Here is a 24,688-nt window from a genome sequence, read left to right as displayed (position 1 = left end):
GGAGCTTGAAGGCCCAGAGGAGGAGGGCGAAGGCTCAAGCTGCCTGGGCCTTTTGGACCTCAGGTCTCTTCTCAGGCTCCCAAGAAGGGGGTTGCCACTGCCCTGCCCTCAGTTGCCCCCACTTAGCCCATTTCCTTCCCACAGACTCGGGTCCTGGCTCAGCCTTCCAGCCTAAAACCGTCTCCCAAACAGGACACACAGGAGCTTTCAGCCTACAAGAGGGCTACAGCCAGATGGGCTTAAATTCTCACTCCCCTGTTCCAGCATCAGGAGGGACCACCCCTCAGGAGGAATGAACTCCAGGCCTTGATCTCGGGTGGCCTTTGCCTATAGTGGCTTGAACCAGGGTATTGGTTCCCGGCTAGAGATTGAGGTCAGGTCCCAGCAGCGAGAGCGCCAGATCCTAGCCACTAGGCCAGTGGTCAGTGACAAGGCCCTGGCTTCTTGGCTTTGCAGAAAAGAACTCCCACAGAGACAGAAAGTAGTGAAACAAGTGAAGTGTTTATTAGGGGTGGAAAGAGTACAGTATGTGCAGATAGGGGCTTCCCGGGTGGTGCTAGGAGTAAAGAACCTGCCTGCCAACGCGGGAGGTGTAAGAACTGCGGGTTCGATTTCTGGTCGGGAAGATCCCATGGAGGAGGGCATGGCAACCCACTCCAGTATTCTTGCCTGGAGACTCCCATGGACAGAGGACACGATTGAAGAGACTTAGCACACACGCACGTGTGGATAGACACATAGGCAGGCCCAGAGAGTTGCATCCTCGTGGCAGATTGAATTACTTTTTTGGGGCATTTCTTCAGGTTTCCTTCAGCCAGTCACTTTGATTTGCCTGGTCTTGAACAACAGACTGGTTCCAAATAGGAAAAGGAGTACGTCAAGGCTGTATATTGTTACCCTGCTCATTTAACTTATATGCAGAGTACATCATGAGAAACGCTGGGCTGGAAGAAGCACAAGCTGGGATCAAGATTGCCAGGAGAAATATCAATAACCTCAGATATGCAGATGACACCACCCTTATGGCAGAAAGTGGAGAGGAACTAAAGAGCCTCTTGATGAAAGTGACAGAGGAGAGGGAAAAAGTTGCCTTAAAGCTTAACATTCAGAAAAACTAAGATCATGGCATCCAGTCCCATCACCTCATGGGAAATAGACGGGGAGACAGTGGAAACAGTGTAAGACTTTATTTTGGGGGCTCCAAAATCACTGCAGATGGTGATTGCAGCCATGAAATTAAAAGACGCTTACTCCTTGGAAGGAAAGTTATGACCAACCTGGATTGCATATTAAAAAGCAGAGACATTACTTTGCCAGCAAAGGTCCACCTGGTCAAGGCTATGGTTTTTCCAGTAGTCATGTATGGATGTGAGAGTTGGACTGTGAGGAAAGCTGAGTGCCGAAAAATTGATGCTTTTGAACTGTGGTGTTGGAGAAGACTCTTGAGAGTCCCTTGGACTGCAAGGAGATCCAACCAGTCCGTCCTAAAGGAGATCAGTCCTGGGTGTTCATTGGAAGGACTGATGTTGAAGCTGAAACTCCAATACTTTGGCCACCTGATGCAAAGAGTTGACTCATTGGAGAAGACCCTGATGCTGGGAGGGATTGGGGGCAGGAGGAGAAGGGGACGACAGAGGATGAGATGGCTGGATGGCATCAACAACTCGATAGACATGGGTTTGAGTAAACTCCGGGAGTTGGTGATGGACAGGGGGGCCTGGCGTGCTGCGATTCACGGGGTCACAAAGAGTCGGACACGACTGAGCGACTGAACTGACCTGAACTGAGGCCTTGTTTGGTGAATCTCCGGAAGCTCCTACTTATGCGCGCTCATCTCTCAGCCAAGATGGATTCTATCAGAGAGGCTCATGGGTAGCTGACGTCTCCTCCCTTTTTGACCTCCAGGAGCCTTTCTGCATACGTACGTGTAGTTGAGGAGGTCTCCTTGACTTTGAGATTTGGGAATATGTGATCTTTTATCTCTTATCTGCGCAGGGCTCAGCCTCCTCCATCATCCTGCTTTCAGCCTGGGGCCCATCTGTCTCCTGCCTCAGTCCCAGAAGTGTCCCAGGGCCCACCTTCCTGGTTCTGTCCCCCTTCCCCCACAGGCTCACACACATTCCAGATACCCAGATACAAACACCTCAGTTGCCTGGGCCTGGGGGGAAGGTGGGGTAAGTTGTGGAATTTTCCCAAGTCATAACTACTGCAAGGAAAACATTTTAAAGTCCAGTGCTCCCACACTCAGGGCTGGAGGGGGATGACAAGTCCCGACTAGCAGCCAGGTTCCCATGCAAGCTGCAGGGCGTTGATGGAAGTGCCCACCCTCACATCCACCGCTCTACCTGCACAAAAGCCAGAACAAAGCTGACCCTCTGCTGATTTCCTGAGAAAGGAGATAGTATAAACTACTACCTTTCTTTAGCTTCTGAGAAAAGAGGATTGATCACAGAGGCAAATTAATAACACGGAGGTGGGAATGAATTGAGAGATTGGGGTTGACATGTATACACTCTTAATACCGTGTATAAAATATATAACTAATAAGAATCTACCATATGGTTCAGGAGACTCTACTCAGCGCTCTGTGGTGACCTGAAGGGGAAGGAAATCCGAAAACGAGGGGATGTATGTACATGTTTAGCTGATTCACTTTGCTGTACTGCAGATCATTGCAGAACAACCATGTGCGCGCTAAGTCGCTTCCATCGTATCTAACTCTTTGTGACCCTACGGACTGTACTCAAATAAAAATTAATTAAAAAAAATAACAATGGAGAGAGAGATCCCCTGTCATTTTTCTGTAAGTCAATGTCAGGCAGGCCAGTGGTGGCCAGACCATGGTGGAGATGAACTAAAGGAGCCATATCCACTCATGCCTAGGACAGACGACCCAGGTCTCAAATCACCCACCCTGTCACCTGTGGCCCTGGACACTCTGGCACCCCTGGCTTAGTTCGTTTCCTTCCATGCCTTCTTTGGCAGAGGAGACTAGGCACCAGGGTTTATGAGAACATGTGTTCATTCATTGGTTTGTTCACTTACCCGTGCATCACTGATTGTGCACCCTCTGTGTCCCAGCCCTGTACTGGCACTAGGTCCAGTGTAAGATAAAACGCCACCTCTGACCTCACAGGCTTGGACTCTACTAGGATTAGGAGAGACAGACAAGAGATTGGTGACCTCAGGGTGAAGTGTTAGAGCAACATTTTGTCTTGGATGATAGGGAAGCATAGATGAGGGGCACCGATCTGAGTTAGAGGGGTGATTATTGGGGAAAGGGGAAATAGAATCAATACACGTAAGTGAAGATTAGAGAATCGATCTATTCTAGGACCTGCAAACAGGTACATCTGACCAGATTTATTAAACATTTTCTCTGCTCCCTTTCATCGCTTAAGTAGATGATACAAGTGTAGTTATCTATAGCCCAGAGCCTAGTGTTTTTGCAGGTCCTAGATGTATTTCAATAGGCATGTTTGTATGTGAGTGGAAAGCTGATGGTTCTTCTGAAGGCAAGAAGTCTTTTGTAAAGACATAATGTAGAAAAGACTAAGATGTTTTAAAAGTTTGGGTCATTAACTTTGTAAAATTAATTCATTTTTAAGATTAATTTCTAAAATTAATTTTATTTGAGTATTGTTGCTTTACAATATTGTGTTAGTTTCTACGGCACATATCAAGTGCTCAGTCGCTCAGTTGTATCTGAGTCTCTCTGACCCCATGGACTGTAGCCCGCCAGACTCCTTTGTCCATGGGATTTTTCTAGGCAAGAATAACGGAGTGGGTTGCCATTTCTTCCTCCAGGGGATCTTCATGACCCAGGAATCAAACCCGCATCTCCTGCACTGCAGTCAGATTCTTTACCACTGAGCCAGCAGAGAAGTCAGACATATACATATATCCCCTTTTTCGGACTTCCTTCCTATCTAGGTCATCTCAGAGCATTGGGTAGAGTTCCCTGTGCTACACAGTAGGCTCTTGTTGATCATCTATCTTTACCTAGTAGTGTGTATAAGTCAATCCCAATCTCCCAGCTCATCCCCCTCCTCCTCTTCGTCCTTGGTGCCCGTACATTTCTCTATTTCTCTATGTTCTCTATGGATCGTTAGCTGTTTTTTGAACTTGGCCTCTGCCTGATTTCTTTTGGGCTCCGTCTGATCTCTCTTAGGCTCTGAGTGCCACAAGACTGCACTGCTTGCATAGGTGGACTTCAGGGTAAGAAAGGCCACTTTTGCGGGCATGGGTGGAAGGCGGGGCAGTGGGAGGATTTTAAACTTCCTCTGAGGTACTCCTTTCTCCCAACTGCCAACAGGTTAATGTTCCCCCTTGTAAAACTTCAAACATAATCCACACTTTTCCGTGTATGAGTCCTAACTTGCAAGGATGCAGAAATGCCCACAGGGGAAACTGGCTTGGAAAACTGAGGTCGGGTCCAAAGAGAACAGAGTGGATCCTACAGAGATGGTATGGTGAGAGATGGTATGGTATGGTGAGTCTGCCTGAGGTCGGGGTGCCCCACAGCAGGGGATGGGGTGCAGGACCCCCAGCCCCAGGCTGACCGACGACCGTTCCTGGGACAGCTAGACCACCTGGCCTGCACGGACCAAGGGCCGCCTTCCTGGGGGGGCGGGGGCAGAGCCAGGCTGTTAGCTCATCCTGGCAGAGTCCCGGACACTCACATTAGGCCACTGAGGAAGAATGTTTCCCACCATCTCAGTCCATTCAAACTGTTCTAAGAAAATACCACAGACTGGGTGGTTTATAAACAATAGAACTTTATGTCTCACAGCTCTGGAGGCTGGCAGTCCAAGATCAAAGATTTGGTGTTTGGCGAGGGCCCACTTCCTGGTTCGTAGCCAGTGTCTTCTTGCTGTGTCCTCGTGGGGCGGAAGGAGTGAGGGAAGCTCTGTAGGGTCTCTTTATAAGGGCACTATTCCCACTAGTGAGGGCTCCACCCTCATGACCTCATCACCTCCCCCAGGCCCCATCTCCTAATGCCATCACAGTGGGAATTAGGACTTCAACATACAAGTTTCAAGCCACAGCACTATTCTGAGTATTTTCTTTCTGTTTTCCACCTTTCTTCTCCTTCTCCTCCTCCCTTCTACCCCCTTCTCCTCCTCTTCCTTCTCCTCCTTATTTCTCCTCTCCCTCTCCCTCCCTCCCCACCCTCACTTTCTTCCTCCTCCTTCTCACAAGCTTATTGGCATCATTGCAACCAACCATTTTCAAGGAGGGCTGATTCTGTTCACTAAACATTTTGATCTGATCAAGAAATGTTAACCTGAAGGCGACTCACTTTCTGCAGGGCGGCCTGCGGGAGGGCGGCCGGCGGGAAGGCGGCCTGCAGAAGTGATTGCTCTGTTTTTTTACCGACTGTCACCCTTTCCTTGGTCTCCCTCATCCCTGAGAGCATCAGTAAGCCCATCTCTGGGTGCCTGCATCTATTTTCCTTTCTCTGTCCACTTCTAGTTCTCTCTGTGGACCAGAAACAGTCCGAATCATCAGACGGTAGTCAGGACAGTCGCAGCTGCGCATGCCAAGTCCCGGCTGCATCCCTGCCAGGAAGTGCCCTGAGTCTGGCCTGAGGATTGCGGCTGAACCACGGGGGATGTGGTCTGCTCTGTGCTCCATCCTGTTTTCCTAGTGTCAGATTCCTAACAGGGCTACCTCGTGTTCAAGGAAGGCAAATAAGGCAGCTAAGACATTCGGGAACCCTGTCAGCTTGATTGTTTAATATTTGCTTGTGCTGTGGGTTAGACTAGAATGAGCAACAGGCATGACCCTTCTCAGATGGGGCACAATTGAAGATCAGTTGGTGCACAGACATGGTTAAAAAAAAAATCCTTTATTGGGTGCCTACTCTGTGCCAAACGTCACATAAGGCATTTTATAGGCAAGCATTCACATTCATTCTAATCCTCACAACAACCCATGGTGATAGGTATTGTGACCCCTGATGTATAGAAGGGGAAATGGAAGCTCAAAAGGGTTAGTTATTTGCCCAAAGCAGCCCAATAACAAGTGGCAAAGCCAGAACCAGATCCAAGGTCCCCAAAACCAGAACTGGGTATTCCGTACACTCCATCCCCACCTTGCTGGTCAGGGTTGGGTGGCAGGGAAAGCGTGCATCCCATTTGCTTCAACTTCCATGGGGATAATCAGTTCGTGTTGATTTTAGTTGAGCAGTTTAGTATAGGGAAGTTAGAGAGGTCTGTCCTTGAGGTATATAATTCTTGGAAAGGGGACAAATATGAAGACCCAGAGAACTTCTTCCCCCAGAAACCCTGCCCACTAATGGGTAATAAGTACAGCATTATCTTTTTTGACTTGGCCTGTTTCTGCCTCTAAAGCCCATGTTTATGATCTCAGTTTTCTTAGTGATAGAAAGATCAAGCTCAGGACTTCCTTGGCAGTCCAATGGTTAAGACTCCATGCATCCAATGCAGGAGTGGACGCAGGTTTGATCCCTGGTTGGGGAACAAAGATCCCACATGCCACATGGCACGGCCAAAAAAAAATTTAAATAAACAAAGTAAAATAGATAAGCAACAAGGATTTATTGTATAGCATGGGGAACTATATTAAAAAAGAAAGAAAGATCAAGTTCAACTTTATCCCCATGCATGACGACTTCTCCTCCAGATACCCATCCTTAGCCTCTGTACCATCAGGGACTGGCTAGTGGAAATGAAAAGAATAAAGAATAAAGCCACGAGGAGTACTGTTGAGATCATGAAGCGATTGAGAATCAGGTGGAGCTTCCATAAGGTGCAGAGTTCTACTGCAGGCCCTAGACATTCTCATCCTGTCTTCAGGCCAGGAGCACCTCACCCTACTTCCACCCCAGATTGAAGCAGGGCAGAGTACAATTAGGCTCTCCCTAGGACATAGGGAATGCAGCCTTGACTGTGTCTCACCCAGCCTCACAGCAAACCCACAGGATTCTTTTTCACCCATCTAGTTGGCCTTGACCTCTTGCTCATCCAGACTGGCAGATTCCGTCAGACCCTCGCACTTGGCAGTTTCTGGTCCTGTCTTCTGCCTAGCGTGATACATTCTACTCCGTCAGTGGGGAAGACAGTGGAATCTTGGGTCCAAACATGCCAGAGCTTGAACCCTTCATTCCAGGAATTTGACAAAAGTCTAATTAGTTACAGAGACAGGACTGGAGCCTGGATCTCCTAATTCCTATCCAGGGCTCTTTCCAGAGTTCAGAGGCAGTGAGATGATATTCCAGATGAAGAATCTAGAAGGCTGTATCCTGGCAGCAGGCTGCTTCATGCCCGTCATTAAGTGTCATCATCTCTGCTTTCCTTCCAGAGCGGGGAGTGCCCAGGGAGACCTCATTGCAGCTGAGGTTGAACTGGTTGTTGTTGTTCAGTTGCTGAGTAGCATCCGATTCTGTGCGACCCCATGGACTGCAGCACGTCAGGCTTCCCTGTCCTTCACCATCTCCCGGAATTTGCTCAAACTCATGTCCATTGAGTTGGTGATGCCATCCAACCATCTCATCCTCTGCTGCCCCCTTCTCCTCCTGACCTGGAAATACACTGCATCATCTTTCAGATGGTGATTCTTACAAGTGTTCTTCAGATCAAAGTGCAAACTCTGCAGGAGATGCCATGGTGGAGAGGAGAGTGACCGGGTGACGAGAGTTCACAGATATGTGTAATGTCCTGGGCTTCTTAAACAAACCATCAGGCCCACCCTCAGTGTTTGAGAGGTCTAAAGCCAAGGCATAAATGGAGGCCCACATGCCATGTATCCAAATATTTGAGAGTTGTAAACCAAGCTAACAAATCATTAGATAATGTTTGTTCTTTCCTCTTGCCTGGACAAACATATCTTTATAACAACCTCAAAGGCAGGTTTCAATTGCACATCTTGGACACCTAGAACACCTGGGCAGAGAGGTGAGGTTTCAGCCCCACCCATGGCCTTCCTTCTTTCATTTTTACCCTGAGGGCCCTTGTGCTGAAGCAGGGAAAACCCAGTCCTGAGAGTCCACCCCAGTCCAAGAAAGAGGCCTGCACAAGCCGGAAGGCAGGCCGTCTGGGGAGGAAATTCCCAGATCCTGGCTACTTAGAGCACAGGAGAGGGGAGGAATGGAGTTGGATGGGTGTGTCCTCTGGCCTCATGGCCCTCTTCCCTGGAGGAGGACCAGATGAAGGCTATCTAAAGCATATAGCCAAGGCAGGCCCTCTTGCCCATCTATAGGCTAGTATTATTAAAATTATTTCCATTTTACAGATGAAGTAGCTGCAGTCAGAAAACCTGAGTGACTCTACACAGGCACACACCAGCCACAGAAGAGCCAGGACTTGAACCTGAGCCTGCCTGCCTCCAGAATCCCTGCTGGGCCTCTTCCCCCACACTGCTCTCCCCATGGCCCAGCATCACCTGGGATGTTATGAGCCTCTCCCTGCTGGGGGCCCGAACTCCCAACATGTCTCACCCCTGGAAAGGTGCAAACAATCTCTTTATTGGTCTCCTTGCCTCCTGTCTTGTCCCCTCATCAAGCCAGGTTTTCTAAGACACAAAAGCTGTGACAAGAGACCTTCTTAATCCCCTGCCTTCAGGGTCGTGTTCAAAGACCTCGCTTTGGCCCATCATGTGCTCTTGCACGCTTCCTCTCGGTGGTGGTCAAGCCCCCTCTGGCCTGCACACACTCTTGCAAATGTGGCTCCTTCTCTGGTCTTGTCAGGCCTCCCATCCCCTCTCCTAGCAAACTCCCTTATCCTCCTCATCTGGGCTTAGATGGCCTCTGTCACCACCACCCCCCCCCCACCCCGAACTCTAGTTCTAAGGTGCATGCTCTTTGTCAATTAATCCCTACATCAATAAGTGTCAGGCGCCACACCTGACACTTGGCACCGGGTGGTACAGAGCAAGCCACCCATCAACACTCATTGACCTCCTGGGCTCCCGACAGGATGGGAAGCTGGTCCTCATCTCCTTTCTGTGCTTCAGCCTGAGTCAAACCCTCTTGAGAGATAAGGGCAGCAGAGAGCCATTACCGTTGCCAGCATCAACGCCTCTGAATGACAGGCACTTCCTGGACCAGCCCAATGTCCCGTGGTCCAAACGGCCACTGGAGGGGAAGAGCCCCGAGGGAACCCTGCTGCTCTGAGCTCCAGCCCAGCCTCACAGCTCCTCATAGAAAAGGCATTCAGAGCAGGAGACATCAGGTTCATACCCCAAGCTCAGAGCCCTCTTCTCCTTGTAGCAGTGTTTTTCAATATTGCAAATTACAAAAACAATTCACTATGGAAATTTATTGGAAGTCTGTAGAAGAAATTTAAAATTCTGTTATTCCACCACCCAGAAAAAAACCACAGCTGATATTTGCATACCTCCTCCAGATCTTTTTTCTACCTGTATAAAATAATTGAATATTAAATATTAGAATTAAAGGTTTCATACTGTCTTATTTACCTCAACATTTGATGTTCCAGTCTTATTTGCTTAGTGTGAGATCATTAGCATTTTCCTGTGTCATCAGGGTTTTTTTGAGAATTTTATTTGGATGGCTATATGTGATCCTATGCTACAGTTCTGTAAGTCAGCTGAGCTGACACAGGCCAGGAGAGTGGCAGAGGGGATGGAAAGAAGTGGAAAGACCGGATCCATATGAAGTCTTCCCTGATGGCTCAGATGGTAAAGAATCTGCCTGCAATGTAGGAGACTCAGGTTCGATCTCTGGGTCAGGAAGATCCGGTAGAAGAGGGAATGGCTACCCACTGCAGTGTTCTTGCCTGGAGAACTCCATGGACAGAGGAGCATGGCAGGCTACAGTCCATGGGGTCATAAAGAGTCAGACCCAACAGATCGACTTTCACTTTTCACATTTAAGAGCTAGAGTCAAGAGGTTGGGTCAATGCCAGGGACTCTCCAGAAAGCCCCGGTTCAAGAACACTTGCAAGTTTAGCACCATCAGCCTGTTTGCATGAAGAGGTGCTCCCATTAGTGGGGTGTCTCCTTTGACAAAATCCTTAGCGGAAGTCCTAGTGAAAGAGGAAGAAAGGAAGCAGAACAGGGCTCAGATGGGGAATTGCAGTGAGGGTCACGGGCACCAGAGGGCAGCACAAGGGTCTCAAGCATCTTGGGAGCTGAGTCCCACAGAAAAGGCCAGTCATCTTGGGTCAAGCCATTCTGCAGCCCCGCTCCCCAGTGTGTACATCTACCCTGGAAATAACGATGCTTGCCCTGCATCTCCAGTACTGTCCTGAGCATGGGAGATGAGATAACTTTGAAGGAGCCCACAGTGAAGAGTCAAGAGTCTAGGAGAAGAACCTGACCATGTCCAGGCTGCCCCTGAGAGTAAGGCTAACTTCCAGTAATCAGCCCTGGGGCGGGAGATCCCAGGAAGAGGAGGAACCCTGCCCCCAGGACGGGAGTACCCTGTCTGCAGTCGGGACTGATCTAAAGGCCTGGGTGGAGCAGCCCTGGTTGCAGTCCTGTATGTGTCTTGGGTGCCCGGAGCTCTGGGCTCTGGTGGAGCAAGGGCACCCATCTCCAGTGGTCCCAGTGGTTGGCACGGCACCTAGCATTCTGTGCCTCGAGGCAAGCTGTGGTTAGTGGGGGGAACACAAGCTCTAGGGCAGCGCCCCGCGCCCCTCGCCCGCCGCCCAATCCCCGGACTGGGCTGGGAGACGGATCTGGAAGACCTGCTTCTACTTAGCCTCTCCGAGCCTCAGTTTCCTCCTCTGTAAGCTGACCCCCTCGAGGGGCTGTGATGGTGTGGCACGCGCTGCGCACTCACTATACAGGCCTTGCTGCTGGTGGTTGGAATTCAAGCCGCTGGCGGGTGGCGTGGAGGCTCCCTGTTTGCGGACACCGCCGGAAAAGGGGTTCTCCCGCCCGCTCCACGCAGGCAAACTGCTGACAGTGGCAAAGCCACGTTGCCACGCTTGGAGGAAAACCGCCTTGGTTTCTTTTCTTTCTTTCTTTTTTTAAAGTCTATTTGGGTTTGGTTTCGTCTAGGGTTTGGGCCATCGCGTGCGGTTTGCTTCTCCTCTCGGCTGCTCGGGTTGAGGTCCTGGCCGGGAACGAGAAGCTGGAAGGGCTTTAGGACCCGGCGCGTCCCGGTCCCCGGAGCCCCGGGCGGAGAGGCTTGAATGAGAGGCTGGAGGGGACCTCCGCTGAAAGGACTCGCGGCGGAATAGCTCCGCTGTCGCCAGGCAACCGCCCTGACGCAACGCAAAAAAAAAAAAAAAAAAGTCCCTTAAAAAAAGAACAGTGCTGAGAATTCGCCCTAGCACGAGAGAAAGGGCGGCAGAAGCCGACTCAGCCCCGAAGCCGGGGCCAGAGGCTGCGGAGGAGCTGGGAGCCCACTTCGAAAGGAGAAGGCGGGGACCTGGTGACACCCCGGGAGGGGCCTCGGAGCGCACGGGAAGGTGGGTTCGCGGCTGTGTGGGGATGATCCCAGGTCTGGGGGCCGGTCTAGAGCTGGTTTGTCGGTGGCCTGCGGCGCCGCCAGGGGAGGGGGCTCTCGGGGCACCGCAGGTCCCCAGATCAGGCGGTAGAGGGGAGCAGCGGGAACTGCCGGAGCACCCACCTCAGGGCACCCTGGAGTGGACGCCCCGCACGCGCCCGCAGGAGGTGAGGTCCTACCTCAGCCGCTCCTGGGGGCTCGCTGCCCTCAGCGGGAGTGGGACGGTGGGTGCATCTCTCCCATCCCAGCGGGCCTCTTCCAGGGATCAGATCTGGGTGGAGATTTGAGGTTTGAGACATGAAAGGGAGGCGCCCCACTCAGCCTCTGCAGGTCTACTCCCGCCGGCTGGTCGCCTCCAAGCCCACCGGCTCCCTCTGTCTACTTCAGGCTCAGTGATGCGGCTGTTCCTGTCCCAAGGATGCAGTCCCTAACTCATAAGTGACCCAAGGGCACTTGGGGCTGAGAGTGCTCTGAAGGGCCGAGGTCAGTGTGGTCAGAGAGAGCTGCACGGCCAGGAGGGCCTGGGAGAATGAGTAGCCCTGTGGCTGACTCCTGCTCACTGAGAGAAGGCGGGCAGGTCTGTATAGCCTGTGGCCAGGAGGCGGATGTCTGTGTGCACCAAGTCACGTTGACTGTTCTGCTTTTTTTTAAATCCCATATTGCCTGTATCCGTTTCTCATTCCCTGTTTCTCATGAGAAGATTTGGAAGGTGGGTTGTTTCCAGGTTGGTAGGCCACCGTCTCAAACCCACAGCTGCACTGTCCCAGATTGTTTCCACCAGCTCCCAGCGGTCCCCAGTGAATCCCAGGTGGAATGAGCCAGATCCCTAGAGTGCCTGAGGGAGGCGTGGTTCGAAAGCAGCTTCCTTTCCCATCCCCAGAGACAGTGCTCCTGGCGGGATGCTGAGCTGGGCAAAGTCCTGGGAGAGCAGAGATGGCCAGGGTGCCTCTGCCTAGCCATGTCTTCGGGGTGGGAGCTTCTGCTGGCGGGTTTTTAAGGGGCTTGGCAAAGCAGCCAGGAGCTGTACTCAGAGTGCACAGTGAGGACAGCTCTTCTTCCCTGAGTGCATTTGCCAATCGGGCATGGCTTGAGAACCCTGCACACACACTGGCCATTTTATCCTCACGATCGCCTTTCAAGGAGACATTATGCCCCCATTTTACCAACAGGTCTCCAAGAGACTCAGTAACTTGGTGCAGCTCGTGGGACTGGTGAAAGAGCAGAGAGATTCAGCCCCACATGCCTGACTCCTAAGACAGTGGTCTCAAAGGAAGGCTTTGAACATCTGAGCAGAGAGGGAAGAAACCAGATGAAAAGCAGGCTGCATGGCGGGGCTTCTCCTGTGTCCTGGGAATGTCCCTGGCCATCTCAAGGGCCCTGTGGAGCCAGGAGAGAAGCCAGGCTCTGCATTCCACCTGGGTGGCTTCAATCCCACTCCCCTGAAGCCAAGAGAGAAAAGGGCCCTCCCTCACCCCCTTTTCCTCTTTGCCCAGTCGAAGACCCCCAACTTCTCATGTTCTTGCTCCTGTCTTGTCCTCCTAATTACATGCATGGGATTCCACTAAATTAACAGTCCCACCTCCATATCTACCAGCTTGACCTCTTCCCAAGAGGGACTGTGGCAGGGAAGTAAATTCAGGCAGTGCCTAAGTATTGCTGAGAGAGATCCACCGAGCCCCAGCCCAGTGAGGAAGAAACTGCTTGTCAGTCTCCTCACGCATGCAGGTGGCACTCTCTAGGTAAATTTTGCTCGTGGAAAACTCCCTTGGCCCCACAGGAGTGTCTGGAATTCCCAGAACCTTCTGGGAGCTATGCCTCCCCCAACAGTCGCTCTTTGTTTGCCTGGGACATAGAGCTGTTTGCAAAGGTGGAGGATGGATGATGATTGGAGCAGTTTGATCTCAGTTTCCTGACTAGGCGGGAAGGGAGTTCTCACTCACGAAATGGAAATCTTCTAGGATTAATCAGGATGACTCTTAACATGCACTCTGGGATTTGGACCCGGGGCAAGAAGAAAGAAAGGGAAGGCAAATTCTGAAGCAGAGCCCAAGGGGGTGTGCATGGACCAAACAGAGGGCAGTGGGCAAGTGGACCCGGAAGGATCTGGAGGTGGGCAAGGTGGTTAGAAGGAACTTTGTCATCAGCCTGTAGAGTTTAAGCTGCCCCAGGGGTTCAAGTTGCCAACGTGAGTTAGGAAGACTGCAAATGTCAGCTTCTGCATGGTTAGGACAGCTGCCCTGGTGCAGGAAAGCCCATCGCTGCCCCCTCCCCTGCGCCCCCCTCCTCTACCCCTCCATACTTCTCTCTGGAGAGGCAAGAGAAAGGAAGACAGAGAAACTGTCAAGAGAAGGTAGCAGTGTGCTCTGCCCCATACCAATCTTTCGTCCTCCCGATGCCGCCCAACAGCCATGCCCCCCCCAACCCACAACAACACTCGCCCATGAAAAGCTCCTTAAGGAAGGAAATGCGGAGCATAGGAGCTATTCTCCCTGTGGGCACACCGTCCAGGAGGGTAGGGGGACAGTGAACCCCCCACCATCATGGGCCGCCTCACTCCTGGCCCCTGGGCAGCAGCCTTCACACAGCCCCGGGGAGGGGTGGGGTTCATCTCCTCCCAGGCACAGACTGAGCCCCACTTCTTCCAGGCCATCTCTCCAGGACGGCTAGAGAGCCCCTCAGGTATCCTGATTCAGATGTGGGAGCTGCTTATGTATTCCCAGAGGCTTTGTCGTCAGGCTTGTCCCCTGGGACCTGGAAGGCCCAACTCAGAGCTGGTTTCCAGGGACATAATGGGCCCAGACAGGGACCTCCACTGCAGCCACAGCTCAGGCTCACTGAAGGCTGAACAGCCTTTCCTCATTCCAGGAAGCCAGCCAGGCCTGAGTGTGAGCTGGGCCGTTAAGGGCCAGCCGGGTGGTACATGGTGAGGAGTACACAGGAAGGTTCTAGATCGGGATGTTTGACCGGGCAGGCCACTTCAGGCACTCGTCATCCTTGTCCATCATCAAGTTAAAGCCGCGCTCCCGTGAGCATTTACCTGTGTGTCGACTCAGAGACATCGCTTTACTGACCCACGGGTTTGGCCCAGACGCTCAGGTTCTGCTGTGTTGTTGTTTGTTTACTTGTTTGATGGCAGCCACTGAAAACTATGAGGTGAGCGCAAACCTCAGTATCAGGATGAATGAAAATAAGCCTCAGACGGAATTCTGCCTCCCAGCTAGACATTTTTCGAACACTTGTTTATTTGCAAATGGGTCCAGCAGAGGTCAGACGGCCTGTTCTGTGAGCTTGGTTCAACTCACAGTCATCTATCTCTCTAGAAGGCCTGATCATACCTCCCTCGAGGTCTTGCCAGATTCTTTCTCCCTGCCCTTTCATGAGTCAAAATTCATTTGGCCAGCATATCTTGAATACCTCTGTTTTCACCAACGAGAATGCATTTCTAATGTTTGCTGTGTTAATTATTAAATGTCTGGTGCTGAGCAGTAGGAAAGACACTCAAGCATTTGCCAGAGTCCCTTCTCGAGTGGGGAACCCTACACTAGGCTCCCAGCTGGGGTTGGGATGTCCCTTGTTGAATGCAGCTGGTTGCAGCTGGCCCCGCAATACCACACGGAACATCTCATGTCTGTGAAGTTTTTTAAGATCAATCATTGACATCTCACCAAGGAAGCATAAGACAATAGCTCTGTTCTCGAGGCGTGCGGAGTCTGACCAGAGTTGCCAAAGAGAACAGGGCACATGTGCAACCCACAGTTCTGGGCTGACACTAGAGTGATATTCTGCAAATTCTGGGGCACACAGACGTGTGAGCTAACGTCAGTGGTTTGGCAGCCAAGGAGAGTCCAGCCAAGCACTGTCATGGGCAGGAGGGGACTGTCCTACTAGAGGCATAATTAAGAATTCACATATACTCATCAGATCCTTCCAAGGCTTTGCAGTTGATTCCATTATGATCCCAAGGTCAGAGAACTAGTGTCAGGGCTTGGCTATCAACCCACATCCACCAACACCCAGCCCTGCCTCATCCCTAACCTGTTCCATCTCTTTCTCCATTTCTTTCTCCAACTCCTGATTCCTGCCCTTTGTGAAGTGCGAATTCAGGCAGCTCAGCATCTGGCTGTGCTCAGCTCACGCTGACACCAAAGGGGAGCAAAGTCACACATCCTACTTTCTGTTCTGCCCAGGGCCCCAGAGAGGGTGCAGGGCTGTGCTTTGGGGGAGCTGCAGATAGAGCTCCCACACATCCTTAGTACAGGCCTTGCCCAAACACAGGGAAACTCTGAGGGCCCTTCACCCCCCTGAGAAGTCAGCACACCCAGACTATGCAGAAGCTAGTGAAACTCCTTAGGAAGTCCTTGTCAAACCATTAGGCTTTGGAACTTTGGATGCAGAGTGAAACAGAAAACCAGTCATCCCAATAGTTTCCCATTTGAGCGTGAGCTGGTTGCTTCTGCTTATTTGAAGTTGAAGCTCGTAACCCTGTGGACTCAGATAGTCCTACCTCTGACTTGTCTGGGAGCCGAGACAAATGCCAATTCGGGGACCCTTGGGTGGGGTGGACACACCCCACGGGAGAGGAGGCACAGTTCCTGCATCCTCAGCTGTGAAACGTTCCCTGTTCTTAGAGTCAGAGTGTCTGCTCAGACAGCCTTCGGCTTTGATCTCTGCAAATTGCTTTAAAGGCCACTTTGTGTCTGCTTTCTGCCCCCTAATCCCCGCTGCCATGGCCTTTGGCCAGAAGAGCCCCGCGGTCACATGCAGCGGTCGGCCGGGCAACGACGGGTTGCCTCACCCCTCCTGCGCATCTCTGCCTCGTCAGGGTTCTCACGGAGGAGAACCTCTGCCTCGGACTCTGTGTTTCCCATGGCTAATCCCCCCAGCTCCCCCCGAGGGACCCTCAGATTCTCAGGCACCTTTCTACCGCCTGTCAGAGTCGAGCAGCCCTTTCCCAGGGCCTCGCAGCCTTGGAAGGGACACCGTGGCGGGGATGCTGGATGGCCCGGCAGCCCCTCCTCTCCTTTCAGCCCGGCAGTAAATTACATCTGTGGCTCCCGGGAGCCAGGACCTCTCCCCCACTCATGGGGACACACAAGTCTTTTTCGGCGGTTTCCTCGGCCACCTCTTTCACTGGGGAAAACGATAGGAAAGGTCTCTCCATTCCCAGCCTCAGCGGGAGGCCTGCGTGGCCTCTCTTTGCAGCGGGGAGCAGGCCCATCAATTATTCAGTGTGGCCCGAGCTCTTTGAAAGCACAGAAGTCCTGACAAGTATTTTTATAGATCCTTGCCTGCTCACAACGTCCCAGCGAGACAGAGCAAGCTTTCTCCATATTTTAGACATTGGAAGCTCCACTTGGAGCCAGAAGATGTGGACCCAAGCCCAGCCAGCTCCCCGAACGGAGCTGTGTGACCCCAGGCAAGTCTTGCAACATCTCTGGTTTGTGGCTTTGCTATTATACTCTCAGGAAGGTCTTTCCACCCCAGGTTGTCGAGTGAGTATGGGGAAACATTTGTAAACTGCAGTGTGATTTCCCAGTGTTTGTGATGGCTCCTGTGATTTCAGGTGTGGACAAGGGAGCTCTGAGTGATAGCCTGAGGTGCAGCCATTAGCACAGGACTTGCAAACCAAACTTCACTGGGAGAAACGCCTGAGAGCGCGGGTGAGTGGGTTCCTCTGTCCCAACCCGCTGTGAGTGCGACTTGGTGACAAGGTGACGACCTCATGGGGTGCTGTGGTCTAGATTCTGTGCTTATTGGCAAGGAATAAGGGTCAAGGCCATTGCCCCCAAACCGTGCATTTCAGAGGGGAGAAGCGAAACCCTAAGGGGAAGTGAGTCACCACAGTCGCTCGAGTTGGTGGGGGTGGAGATGGGGTCCTTGGAGCTGACTCCCAGGTCAGGGACGCCTCTTTCCCACCCAGGCTGGGCCTGACCAAAATGGGGGACCCATTCCCCTCCCCCAGCAGCAGTTCTGGGACCCCTGGAGCAGGCAGTGAGGAGTGAGGAATGTAGCATCCCCCAGCCTCCTTCCACCCTGTCCATTGGGATAGAGGACTATAGAGTAGAATGAGGTGGTGTCTGAACTAGGCTCAGGGACTTGTCAAATTCAAACACGAGGCTACATGGAAAGGCTAAAACATCGAGTTGAGACCAGCTTCCTAAACCACCCCTGCCCTCCCCACTCAGACTCACTAGAAACATTCTGACCTTGAGCTTGCAGGGGGTCTTCTACTGGGCAGGAAACCATCTGGAGGTGTGAATTTGTTCACTGGTTCACAGCACCGCCATCCTCAGCATTTAATGAGCATCCGCTGTTTGCAGAACTCGGAACACAAAAGAGAAAGGAAGGTTCTTCCCATCAAGGAGCTAGATGGTGGCCAGGGAGCCTGGACACTCTCACCGTTCAAGGTCACACAGGCCATGGGTGCAGTGTGAGTGACAGTGCTGGGAACATTCAGAGGATGGCTTGGAAGGTGGGGTTTCCTAGAGGACTTTGGAGAGGAGGCCAGCCCTCAGATGAGCTTCAAAGCAGAGCTCTAGACCCAGTGAGGAGAAGGGTGTTCCGCAAGGACCAGTGATGGACAAAAGGATAAAACCAACTGTCCAGAAAGTCTTCCTTCTTTCATTCATCCTATCACTCCTTCACTTGTTCATCAAGTTTACTGAGCACCTACTATGTGCTAGGCACTGTTCTGACCGCTAGGATCACAGTAGTGAACAAGACGAAGTCCCTACGCTCAGGCCTACATTCCCATCGGTGACACTTGTGATCAATGTGTAATATCCTAGTTATGTGAATGGGAAGAGCTACAAAGCAAAAGGAAGCAGGGACATCCCAGTGGGCTGGTCAGAGCCGGCATCTGTGGAGGTGGCATCTGAGTGGTGGTGTGAGATCAGGGAGAAGTCAGCAGACAGAGCAAGGCATGAGGGTGGGGGGCACAGTCTCGGAGTCTTAAGAGGAAGTGGCTGGAGTCTCACAGTGGTTTGGGGCAGGAGTGATCTAGGCAGCCAAAGGGTGGCTTTCTGGAAGTGGTGAGTGGAGGGTTCTCCTGGTGGCAGCTTGTGGCCCCTGAGGTACATCGTGGGTGGAGGCGAAGAACCCAAGTACCACCCCACTGTCCTCACCAGCATTCCCCACTGTGCACGTCCAGAGCACACATGCAATAAAGCCCACCCCACCACACACACACATCCGCATGCACACAAACACACAGACACTCTCACACACGATATCCAACGCAGTTCGCCCCCACCATGCACCCACAGTTGGTACCCAGGGTCCTGTCTCTGCACCATGTCTTCCCCACCTCAGGTGCTCCCCACACCAGCTTTGACCAAGACCAGGAATACAGATGAGCTGGGAAAGATGATCCGTGCAGGGCCAAACCAGCAGTGGCCCCGCCTGCTTCGGTCACCATGGCAACCTTGGAGGAGGTGAGAAAACGCGCTCTCTGGCAGCTCCTGGAAGTGCCCTGGAGACTGTGGGTCGCTCCAAGGGGCATAGGGCTGTGTCCCCCAGCCGCTCAGCCCCGGTTGTTAGGGCTCCCACGAGTCTACAGAGCACAGATGGGGTTTTCCAGCCTCCATCAGCCACCGGAGGTCAGTCCTGAGGCCCAGCCCTGGGCTCTCCATTTAAGATAAGCATCAGGGTTTTATGATGAAACCCCATACTGAAAAGCCAGCCTCATCACAACTCCCCCTCCGTGTCCCACAGCTACTGACCTGTCACTCACCTGGAACAAAGAGGCATTCGCTGCTTTAGAAGATGAAAGAAAAAGATTCAGGTGTGAGTCGTGGCCTCAGCCACTTTGGAAGTTCATACTGTGAAGTGCGGACCACAGAGCTTTCTCCCCGACTCTGTCCTTTCAGCCCTGCGGGAGGCTGTGAGACAGACACTGCAACTACTTCATTTCCAAAACAGGGGCCGAGACCCAAGTCTCACAGCTCCTGCTGGAGAGGGATCCCCCCTCCCAGAGGACAGATCTGCAGCAGGAAGCAGAGGTCCCTCTGTCTTCAGCCCCGGCAGCCTCTGACCTGCTCTCAGGGTAGACCTGTGGGTGGAAGGTGGGACGGTGTTGCCCTGCTGGGAGGTGGCCGGCAGGCCTGGTCTGGCTAAAGCCAGAATGGGCGCTGCGGCTCCTGTCCTGCTTAGGTGGCCCGTCAGCCCTGGGCCTGAGTCCCTCTGGTAGGTATTTTAGGCCTCATCACACGCAAAACACAGCCACAGGGAGGCTCTCTTTTAGGGACTGATGGGTCCAGCCTGACTCAGGAGTCTGAGAGCCACAGAGGTAGAAGGCAGATGAGCAGAGGCAGCGGCCGGCACAGCAGTGGACACAGAGCCGGAGGTCCGGCCCCGGGAGAGGGCTCCGCAGCTGGGTCTGTCTTCTGCAGGCGCATTTCCACACTGAAGAACTGGCTACACTGCGGCTGAGGCCCTCACAGGATCTGACTTTCCTCAGCAAGGCAGACCTGGCCGGGATGGGATGCCTTAAGGGGCTGTTCCTCTCCACTCCGGTTCCTGTATGTTACCCAGTGCTCTGCTGCTGGAGGCCAGAGCCAGCCTCACATGTGTGTGCAAAAGAGCTGGTGCTGCAGGTATCACCCCAGGGAAAACCAGAGCATATCAGTTGAGGCACAAGAACACTTCTACTAGAAGGTGCAACAGAAGTGTAAATTTACCCATGTGCAAAATTCTTATTGCATCCGCATCAAGCATTACCCATAGTAGACTGTAAATTAGGAAACAATCAACTATGGATGCAGCTGGAGTCTTTTTTTTTTCCCCTAGATATTTATTTATTTGGCTGCCCTGCCTCTTAGTTGCGGCATGTGGGATCTAGTTCCTTGACCAGGGATCGAACCTGGGCCCCCTGTGTCGGGAGGGCAAAGTTCCAGCCAACGGACCACCAGGGAAGTCCCTCCAGATGGACTCAGTAAAAGCTTCTTTGAGTGGACAGCAGTCATCCAGCCTCAACTTGAGGTGGCGGCACCCCATCTAAGGGACACATAGAAATGTGGGGGAGAATGTCCTCTTGTCTTCATCTTATTTTATGACACTGCTCAGGCCTCAGTTATATGCTTTGGCCCCCCAAATGAACTGTTTGTCCCCCTCATTTCCAAGAGTCAGCCCTCAAGAGGCTCAGAGGCCAGTGGAGGAGACCATGGAGAAAGTTCCTGGTAGAAGTGCTGTGGTCTAAGAGGGCCACTGAGCCCAGTTTTGAGCCAACCTGGAGCCAGACCACAGGGGTTCAGTTCCCAGCTTTTCAGCTGGTTCTGTGACCCAGGGCTGGCTACTCTACCTCTCAGGGCTTTGGTCTCCTCATCTAGGTCATGGAGATGGTGATAATACATGCCTCATGAGGGTATTGTGAGGACTGAACATGTTCGTGCACGTGAAGCTCTTAGAACAACACCTGGCGAGAGCTGCTCCAAGGAGATGTGACCTAATGTTGCTGTGATGACATAATTGTTTCCCCGATGTGGTCTCGTGGCATTGCGGGGGCATGTGCAGCGTGGGCAAGTCGAGGAAAACTTGAGGGGGGAAAATTCCCGAGAAATGAGCTGTGGAAGGGAGCAAAGGGTGTTCCGGGCTGAGGGAACTAGCTTGTGCAGAGTCACAATGGCATGGGAGGGCCCGGGATTCAGTGTTGGTGAAGAAATGAGTCCCTTCTCGTGGAGAGCCCCAGACCAGAAGGAGCAGACTGGAGCCTGGGGATCCAGACTGGGAGAGAGTGACTGAGACTTTCTTAGAAAAACACAGGGCAATAGGGAGGGAGTGGGATACTTCTCTGGTGGTCCAGCGGTAGGACTCCATGCTCCCAATGTAGGGGCCCTGGGTTCAATCCCTGGTCAGGGAACTAGATCCCACATGTTGCAAGTAAAACCCGGCACAGCCAAATAAATAAAAATAAGTATTAAAAAAAGAGAGAGCAAGTGTCCCATGAGAGAGAGAGAGATGAGAGAGAATGGGTCTTCAGCATCCTTCCTGTTCTCAGAGCCCGTCTAGGAAGCGGGTTTGGAAGTCGTCCAGGAGGATAGATTAGGTCATCTTGGGATGAGATGTTGGCCGCATGACTGGGCTGCACCCACATGACTCCCCCAGCAGCCAGGGCATTAGCTCATGGCTGGCAGGGCATCCTTTGTAGCAGCCACCGTGGGCCCAGAGTGAGCCAGGAGCGTGTTTGAACAGCAGTCCCTGTGTGTGGTGTGGGTCCCAGGTGCTGACACGTCACTACTAAGGAGCTCACGCGCCCCCAGGGCTGATCTTCTGCTTCAGGAACTTCAGGTTCTTTCGAAGCTCAGTGGCGGCCTGGCGGGGCATGCCCAGGCCTGGTGGGATTACGGTCCAGCCTTGTTTTTCTGGATGTCCCAGGTCCTAGTTCTGGCGGCATTCTCTGGCTTCACTCCTGGGATCTCTGACTTTGCCAAGTCCCCAGCGAATGTCACTTTGTCTTGGGCTTACTGTAGACCGGCACTGTTAAGGGCTTGATATTTGTCACCTTGCCTAGTTTTCATAATGACCTACAAAGTTGATAGTATTACCCTTGGGGCCAGCTTCACGAGCAAGAGACCTGGCAGCCCCACAGGGCCCTGTCCTTGGGTTCATGCTCTGCTGTCCCTGTCTTGAAAATCTAGTACTTTTTTTTTTTCTTTTGCTGCCCCTCAGGTCTTAGTTGCAGCGTATGGGATCTTCCATTGTAGCGTGTGGACTCTAGTCGTGGCTCTCGGGGCTCAGTAGTAGGGGCTCCGGTTTAGCTGCTCGGCGGCAGGTGGGATCTTCGTGCCCTTACCAGGGACTGAACCCGTATTCTCTGCATTGCAAGCTGGATTCTTAACCACTGGACCATCAGGGAAGTCCCACAATCTTACTAGGTTGTAACAAGGTGCCCTGATTACATTTTGCACCAAGCCCAGCAAATTACATAGGGAGTCCTGATTCTCCCCATTTGTCAGGAGAAGACACAGAAGCGCGGAGTGGTCTGAAGCCACATGCCTAAGATTACAGAACTGGGCCCCTGGGGGACTGATGCCAAGGCCTATGCCCCCTGGAGTAAGAGGAGGCTGACCCAAGTCCCTCAACCTTCCTGAGCTCCATCTTCCCATTCTTGAAATAGGGGGACACCACCTGCTCCTCACTTGCCCTGTGGCTCAGCTGGTACAGAATCCGCCTGCAGTGCAGGAGACCCGGGTTCAATCCCTGAGTTGGGAAGGTCCCCTGGAGAACGGAACGGCAACCCACTCCTGTATCTGGCCTGGAAAATTCCATGGACTGTATAGTCCCAGGGGTTGCAAAGAGTTGGACTCGACTGAGCGACTTTCACTTTCACTTTTTCACCTGCTCCTCAGGGCAGCCACGGGGCTTGAGGGAGAGGACAGACACACGGGGAGCCTTCTGTGCTCACGCTCAGCCGATCGGGGATCAGCACGGGCTGACTCCCACAGATGCTCCTGCCCATACTGCCAAGTCGTCCTGACACCGCCTTCGCAGGTCTTCTTGGAACTGATGCAGAAACCGCTGATTAAAATCAGTTCCCTGACCCCAGGAGGCAGCTACACAGCAGCGGTCAGAGCTGTTTCCCCCAGAAGGAGCACGCCTCCTAACAGGTCCTCCCTCTGCAGGGAGGGTGCAGCCAGCAGAAAGGGAGGCAGACAGACGTCCCAGTAGCTTCTTCTGCTCACAGATCTCAGGGCTTGTCTCCTTAAAAGGCTTCGATGGAAATTGCCAGCGCTCCTCTGTCAGTGGAGGATGCCCTGTAGGGTAAAACCACCCTGGGCACACTCCAGCCAGACTCTGACACCTCAGGAAAGAGGCAGATGGTGCCTGGGTGGGGCCCCAGACAGAGGCTAATGGGTCTTTAGATTTGGAGAGATTCTTGAGGAGCCTGGATAACAGTGATGCTGCATGGAAGGCCCCCATGAGAATACCCCACATTTGCAGGCTGTGCTACACCTACAGAAAGTCCACACAAGCCAGTGTCCCAAACCTAGGGGGTTGGTATTATCACCCTCTGTTTTACAGATGCGGAAACTGAGGCTCAGCAAGCCTGGAAGCACCTACAGCTGAGCAATCTGATTCCAAGTCTTGTGCTTCTGTCTCAAGACCTAGTGGTTCTCAACCCTGGTCCTCTCAGATCACGTGGGGAGCTTTGAGTTGATGCCTGAGTCTGGTTATAGACGAACTGAACCAGGACCCCTGGGACAGGCCTGGGACTCATGTTGTGGAGGTTCCTCAGAGGATTCTCAGCTGTGTGACTGGAGGTGAGAACTAGGTTTCTCTGCCATCAGTAGGGGGAAGATTTCTTTTCATTCCTGGAGCCAGGGGCAGTACATCCCTCTGGTCAGATGCCATCTCAGGAAAGGGTTGCAGGAACCGTCCAGAGAGACAGCAGGCCCTGCTCTTGAGTAACTCCAAGCCCAGGCGCGAGATGAGCCCACAGCCTCCCTAGCGGCCCAGCCCTCACACCATCGCCCCATGCCTGGTTCCCATCACCCTAGACACACAATCACAGCTCTTAGTTTCAGCTTTCCTCCTTAGCCACATCCAGGTCAATACAAATCTCTTCATTCCCTACCTTTTCCATACCAAGTGTCCTCTCCGGGCTGAAGATGTCTTATTGTTTTTTTTCTCCCCCACGTAAGCTTTATCTTGGACGTTGTTACATACCAGTTACATGCAGTCTTTGGCCCAACTGCATGCCCTCCCACAGATTTTCAAAACTCACCCTGAAAACCAAGGACTCCTCTTCTCTGCTGAAGTGAAAGCTCTCCCACTCTGATGGCCCACCTCCACCTGCCCAGACCCTGTGGGACGTGGAGGCCGGGAGCCCGGGGCCTGCTTGTGCCTCAGTTACTTCCCTGCTTCCCTGTGATGGGGCAAGGGCCTGGCTCTCACCTCCTCCGTGGGGGTGGGAAGGCCAAGCCGGATCGGAGAACTGCAGCCCCAGCCCGGGAGCTGCTGCTGTGTGGGCCTATTAGGTGAACGTGAGAACCATCTTTGCAGGAGGTGAGTCATGGCCTCGCTCTGTTTAACAATCCACCCAAGTGCAGCCTGCTTTCTCTCTGCAGGTTTCTTTGCTTCCTGCTCTGACGAGGTGAGGTAAGGTGTTGTCCTTGGAGAAAGAAGCTGAGGGTGTGTGGTAGGACTCGCCCTGAGGAACCAGAGCGTAGGAAGGGGCTGTAGTGGGCAGGGTGGGGCAGAGTCAGGGGTCTCTGGCCTTTCCCTCCGGCTGGCAGCCTTAGCTCAAAGAGA

General features: G+C 52.7%; 1 protein-coding gene across 8 annotated transcripts in view; it reads left to right on the top strand.

Moving 5' to 3' along the window:
* Positions 1–10,781: 10,781 nt before the first annotated feature.
* Positions 10,782–24,688, top strand: part of FAM167A (family with sequence similarity 167 member A) — a 30,474-nt gene continuing 16,567 nt past the window's right edge. The window contains exons 1-5 of one of the 8 annotated variants that reach the window (XM_043486860.1): positions 10,782–11,402; positions 17,004–17,100; positions 18,752–18,873; positions 23,459–23,697; positions 24,505–24,535. The gene's annotated coding sequence lies outside the window, so the exon portion shown is untranslated. The remainder of the gene's footprint in view (positions 11,403–17,003; positions 17,101–18,751; positions 18,874–23,458; positions 23,698–24,504; positions 24,536–24,688) is intronic. The other 7 variants (XM_043486855.1, XM_043486858.1, XM_043486857.1 and 4 more) reach the window with 7 other exon arrangements.

The sequence above is a fragment of the Cervus canadensis genome, chromosome 14, assembly GCF_019320065.1.
Source record: "Cervus canadensis isolate Bull #8, Minnesota chromosome 14, ASM1932006v1, whole genome shotgun sequence".
In the NCBI taxonomy this organism is placed as follows: Eukaryota; Metazoa; Chordata; class Mammalia; order Artiodactyla; family Cervidae; genus Cervus; species Cervus canadensis.
The sequence above is the reverse complement of the archived record's forward strand: the minus strand, read 5'-3'. Positions and strand labels throughout refer to the sequence as shown.